Source organism: Rhea pennata, chromosome Z, assembly GCF_028389875.1.
Source record: "Rhea pennata isolate bPtePen1 chromosome Z, bPtePen1.pri, whole genome shotgun sequence".
Lineage (NCBI taxonomy): Eukaryota > Metazoa > Chordata > Aves > Rheiformes > Rheidae > Rhea > Rhea pennata.
The window spans coordinates 1,342,626-1,348,625 of NC_084702.1; the positions used below are offsets into that span (position 1 = coordinate 1,342,626).

The 6,000-nt window shown below is 45.7% G+C and overlaps 1 protein-coding gene across 8 annotated transcripts in view; it reads right to left on the reverse strand.

The window, feature by feature from the left end:
- Positions 1-3,450, reverse strand: part of PCGF3 (polycomb group ring finger 3) — a 47,544-nt gene extending 44,094 nt beyond the window's left edge. For 4 of the 8 annotated variants that reach the window (XM_062599705.1, XM_062599708.1, XM_062599704.1 and 1 more), the window contains exon 1: positions 2,803-2,932. The gene's annotated coding sequence lies outside the window, so the exon portion shown is untranslated. Of the gene's footprint in view, positions 1-2,802; positions 2,933-3,389 lie in introns of those variants that run through there. The other 4 variants (XM_062599706.1, XM_062599710.1, XM_062599709.1 and 1 more) reach the window with 4 other exon arrangements.
- Positions 3,451-6,000: the final 2,550 nt, after the last annotated feature.

Sequence of the window (6,000 nt, forward strand, 5' to 3'; positions counted from 1 at the left end):
CATTACTGCTTGACTAGTCACCTTCAGGAGAAGGAACACATAACTCTCGAGCTCACTGTACTTTGTCCAACAGCTGAACATTTATTAAGATGTCTTCTCTATTCAGCCATTTTTAAAAAAAAAATATAGAAAACTTAAAGATAAGGAAAGAAAAGTGCAGTCTCTAGGTCAAACAAATCAATCAAAACCAGAACAGGAGAAAGGAAACTTTCAACTTTTTCTGTTTTGAAAAGAAGTCCCAAATGACAACTATTCAATTGTAAAAGGTAACATAGCATTTCTAAGTAAATTGCTCTTAGCAAATTAACTTTACCAACTAAACAACCACCTAGACATAACATCCTTGAAAATACATTCATCAATAAGAAGAATCACCTCCAGAAAAACTACTGTATTTGTCAAGTACTTCAACTATGAAGTTCAGTTTCCTGATAATCATGAAGCCTTACTGTATCAGATAGTTTTTAAAAATCAAGCTCTCTGCAACAAACACATCTGAGATGTTAAGTGGCTCTACAAACACAAGTAGACACACTTTAGTGTCTATAAATTTACTGAAGCTGGTGGGAAGATGGATTTCCCAAAGTTGATTAATAATGGCAGTACTTGCAAAGCAAAAAGCAATAGAATCAATTCTTGTAGAATTTTTTTTTAAAACAAGGAACAATAAAAGAATAAAGACTTGGTTGGGTTTTCTGGACAAAATGGAATGACTGAAGTACCAAAATCAACTCATTCTAATTTCTCTTAGTAAAAGGATGAGGATGGATACTATTTTAAGTAATACATCTTTCAAGCTGAAAACTTTCCTCAGAAGGAATTCACTTGTTGCTTAAAGTGTTCCTTCTAGTAAAAAAAATTGAGGAGAGAGGAGCAAGAAAGGAAAATGGTACTACCAATCAACTCATAGTCATTCTGTTGATTAAAAGATAGACGTTAACTTGAGAAAATCCAAAGCAATGAGGAACAGTAAACTTTTCCTTTATCTTGCAAGTACACAATAGAGCAAACTTGTTTATAACTTCTGCAATCAGCAACAACACACAATGATACACATTACAATATTAAGAATTATTTTTAAATTCAGAACAATCCCTTATTCTCCTCCTTTTCACTGCACTTACTACTCTGTAGTAGCAAGCAAATTTAAATATAGTAAGCTTGAGTTTAAAAAAGGTAGATGTGAGCAATATGAAACTGTAAGTTTACTTGAAAATACAGCTTCCAAAAGAAGTCTGGTGCAGAGCAGGAGATCACAGAGGTGTACAGCATCTTCCTAGCTTTTAAACTTACTCCTGTGAGACTGTCCTGAATATGTTTTCTCTAGGTTTCCTTTATACTGGAGAGTGTACCTAACCTAGCAAAATTGATTGGTTATAACAATTATCAAACATTTTTACTAGCAACGACAAAAAGGAAATACAGTTTAAATTACTAAACACTCAGGAACACTGTCAGTCTTAAAAATATTGCATCTCCAAACACTATCATCGATATCAGCTTCCAATTAGTATTTTCACTTCAGATTGCGTATCACCTGGACAAGAATTCCAACAATAAAAGTAATGGAAGAACTGTTTATTCGTGCACCAAAAAGAATGTTCTACATTCTTATAAGGTCTTATTACATTTTCTTACAAGCCCATAGCTGAAAAAGTGAAACGCTGTCAACATGCATGCTTTTCAAAACATGTCTATCTCCATTCTGCAGATCATACCTAGCTTAAGCATTTCAATCTAAATGATTTTAATGTATTTCCTTTCAGAGTTTCCTGGAGTGTTCAGTATTTTAAACTGGAATTATTCCAGTGATCCTGAAGGATCACTAACATGGGGCGTGTGCATAGGAGGGTGGGCGTGAAAAAAGGCGGTGGAAGTTATTAAAACAAATGTAGAACTATCCCTAACAAGAAAGACCACCTATCTGAAATAAAACGCCAAGAGGCAACCTCCTCTCAAGCAGATACGTAGCCAGAAGAATTAAGAGTAGTATGGGTAACTGTAGCAAGCAGAGATCTTTTACTGCAAGATATTTAACTTCTATCATTCTAGGCATTAGTATTACGCTAGTTTTGTTTTAAAAAAAAATAAATAAATAAAAGCTATGTAGACTGCAAATTAACACAATGTTTCACATGTGTTCAACACTGACTTTCCAATGGTGAAAGCACAGCCACAAGTCTACACCAGCTAGCTCAACCTGTGAAAACAAACTGAACAGATTTTCCCCAAATAATGGCACTAAAATGCTTTAAATTTTAAATCTTTCCATGCTTTCTGCTGTAGCACCCTAACACATCTCTCAGAAAAAATGCTGGCTCTTCCTCTAACTTGGTATGTACAATGATTACAGCTACCTGAAGTTCTGACTAGCTTCTGTATTTTCTCAAATACATTACAAAATATCTACAAGCAGAACTTAAATCAAAATAATAAAGCTATCGGAAAGGTGTAAGGTTTCTATTTATCTTGTCACCTGTCAAGGAGTCTTATGAATTGCAGAACAGCTTTAGAGACACACATAAGCGTCACACTACAAACTCTTACCTGGCCTGCCACGAAAAGAGGAATTTAAACTTCATGAACAGCCTACCCAGCAACAATCAATGGAACATGCACCCTATCCAGTAGTAAGATGACCTAAAATAACATCATTTAACATATGCCTGATTGTTCACGCTTCACAGTGAAAAGCGATTCACAAGAGTAGTAGATACATACAGGGGATGGAGAACTCAAGAGGAAGCTTACGTGCAAGGCGCATTCCAACTTTTTTTTTTTATTATTATTTTTAATTCGAACCTTTTCATCCACAGTCTTAATTCTTCCGTGCACAGGACAGTTTTCCGTAGGACCACTCCGAGAGATGTCAAGGAAAGCACTTCCAAAGGAACCTTCCAAAGCACACGGGGGTCATCAAACGGAATTTCCAGATGCCGGCACCTCTGACACCCTCGTGTCACACTCGGAGGGCAAAACGGCCAAACCGACGCGGCACTTCCAAAGAGAAGCCCCGGCGAGGCGGCAGAGGGGAACCCGAGCGCCTCACCGCTCGCCGAGCCGGGGCCGCGCTCAAGCTCCCCCCGCGGGCGGAGCGCGGCCGTCCGCGCCCCCTCTCCCCACACGCGGAGCGGGCGGACACACGGGCGCAGAGCGGCCCCGCGCCCCCCCCCCCCCCCGCGTCAGACCGCGCACGCACACGCCTCGGGCCGCCCGCAGGCTCCCACGCCGCGCGTGGCGGGCGGGCGGCGGGAAAGCACCGCGCCGAGCCGCCGGCCAACCGCCGCCAACCGCCCGGCTGGAGCGCGGCCGGGAGCGGCGCCCCCGCGCCCCGCGCAGCGCCAGGCCGGCCCCGCCGCCCGCCCCCCGCGCCCCCGGCCCCGGCTGACCTGTCGGCGGCGGGAGGGGCGGCGCCGCGGCCGCTGCGGCGGGGGGCGGGGGCCGTTCCCCCCTGCGGCCGGCGTGGCGCCGCGCCGCGCCGCGCGCCCGTCCTGCCCGCCGCCGCCGCCGCCGAGCCTCCTCCTCCTCCTCCCTCCGCCGCCGCGAGGACAACGGCGACGGGGAGGGCCGAAAAGGGGGGGTGGGGGGGAGGCAAGCGGGGGGGAGGGGTGGGGAACGCCGGCTCTTCTTCCCCTCCCCCCCGCGGAACAAATAAAGGAGGGGGGGGTAAAATTAAAAGGCTCGGGCCGGAGTTTAAAACAAAGAGGCGGAAATAGCCGAGCGCCGCCCGAGCGCAGCCGAGCGGGGGCGCCGCGCCTGCGGCGCATGCGCAGCGGCCGCTCACCCGGGCACGGCGCTGGCGTCGGGGGCCCCCCCCCTCCCCGCCCCGCCCCGCCCCGCCCCGCCCGGCGGCCGTTGGCCGGCGGCCGTTGGCCGTGAGGGCGGGTGCGCGGGGCGTTGTGGCCGCGGCGGCGGCGGCGGCTCCTGCCGCTCCCGCGGGGCTGGCGGCCGCCGTGGCCCTGGGAGCGCGACGGTGCCCAGGACGCCAGGCTTGGAAAATAAACTGCAAATAAATTCCCATTAGGGAATGGGAGTAACCAAGCTGGCTCATGCTCTGGCCAGGGTGTATGCTGCGAGCTTGCAGGGCTTGAAGCTGTGTGACAAATTCGAGGTTTTTTTAGAAGCACATAGGTGTCATTCTAACAAATCAGCAGTGAAACTTGGGGTAGGAACTGGGAGTGCTGGTGGCAGGAAACACAATGCAGTGACAAACTGCAAGGCATGCACACCGCCTGATGAAGGTAGGAAGACTCGTCTTCCTGAAGACCAGATGCCTTAGATGTTTAGGTCAAAGAGTATGAAGAAAGTTTCTGAAGCCCATGCTATATTCAACCTCATTCCGTGTGACTAAACACCAAAGTTGCAAAGAGCAGTCCTCAGAAAATAACTTGACAAAAATTTAAAGCATCAAAATCAGCTTTATTTTCACTATCACACATGCACGCTGTATGTGATGTATTTATATACCTGCACATTTCTTTCTTTCCCTACTCCTAACATGATTGAACTAAAGTACGCTTTCCCACTTTGGCTAGGAAGGTAACTAGAAACCAGCTATTTCTAGTGGCACAAACCTAGACTGTGTTTTCCAGTCTGGGGTCCAACACTCCACCAAGCCTTAGACGTGTATCAAGGAGTCGGGGTCTGCACTTGCTCCAGGAGCTGTTTTCTCAAGCTATGCCTGTGCTGACAGGCCATACGGAAGCACTAAACTTACGCTATTTAGCTTCAAGATTAGTTTGGCCAAGAGGGCGCATCTTCTTTATCAGACATTTAAATTCTCTTCTCAGTTTAAGCACAGATGACTTCGCGGAAACCTTCAGAGAGGTATGTGATAGAGGTTATTGGGGCCTGCTGTGTCCTTTCTGGATGTGGAGTTCAAGTAGCTGAAAGCAAAGGTAACAAACTATAAAAAACGTATGAGTTTATTAACTGGACACCAATTATAGACTACTTTTTTCTGTTTAAAATATTTCTAGACCCAAACACAGCAGATCTGGAAAACTACAAAGGCCAGAGTCCTGGGAGTTTCATTGTTTTTTCTTGGTATAGGTATTTTTTAGAAGATGGAGCGCGGGACAGTATAGCATGGCCATTTCTCCTCAAACTATTAATTTCCTTTAAAATACTGGTGATAAGAACACTATTCTGACCCTCAAAAAGCTGAGACCATGCTTTGTTCTCTTTTTAAACTTCTCTGCCTAATACCAGTTCTAGTGCCTCTCTGCCTCACTTCCATCCTTGAGAGAATCATGGAGTGGGTATATCCGTGCCTTTCTGAAAACATGAAGGAGAAGAACATGACTTACTAAGGATAAATCATGGTGGACGGGTCTGATTGTATTCTGTGATGAAATGACTGGTTTTATGGATGTGGATGTTGTGTGCCTTGACTTAGCAAGGCTTTTGTCTTCTACAATATTCTTGCCCTAAGTAAGGATGTTAAGCCTGGATGGTTGGAATACTAAATGAGTGAAATATGGGCTGGATTATTGGTCTCAAAAGGTACTGGTTAATCAGTTGTAGTCTGCTTGGAGGTCAGTGATAGGTAAAGTTCTTAGGGACCTACCCTGGGACCAGTTTAATATCTTACTAATGATTTGGACAAGGAGACATAATGTACCTAATCAGGTGTAGACAAAAACAAACTGGGGGTGCAGTCAATATGTTGAGAGCAAGTCCCTCATTCAGAGGGACCTAGAAAGGCTGGAGGAATGGATCAGCAGAAACTTCGTAAAATTGAACAAATACGAAGTCCTGCACCTGGACAGACTAACTCTCTGCGGAGGTACAGGCTCAGGTCTGACAGACTGTAGAGCAGCTCTGCTGAGAAGGCTTTGCTAGTTTTGGAGGACAGGAGGCTAAGCATGAGCCAGAACTTCAATGAGGAGAGCTATTAGTATCGTGGGATTTATTAACAGGCTTGTACGCTGATGGATGTGGTTGTTCCCCTTTATTTGGCAGTTGTTAAAATGTATCTGACATAGTGCATCTAGTTTT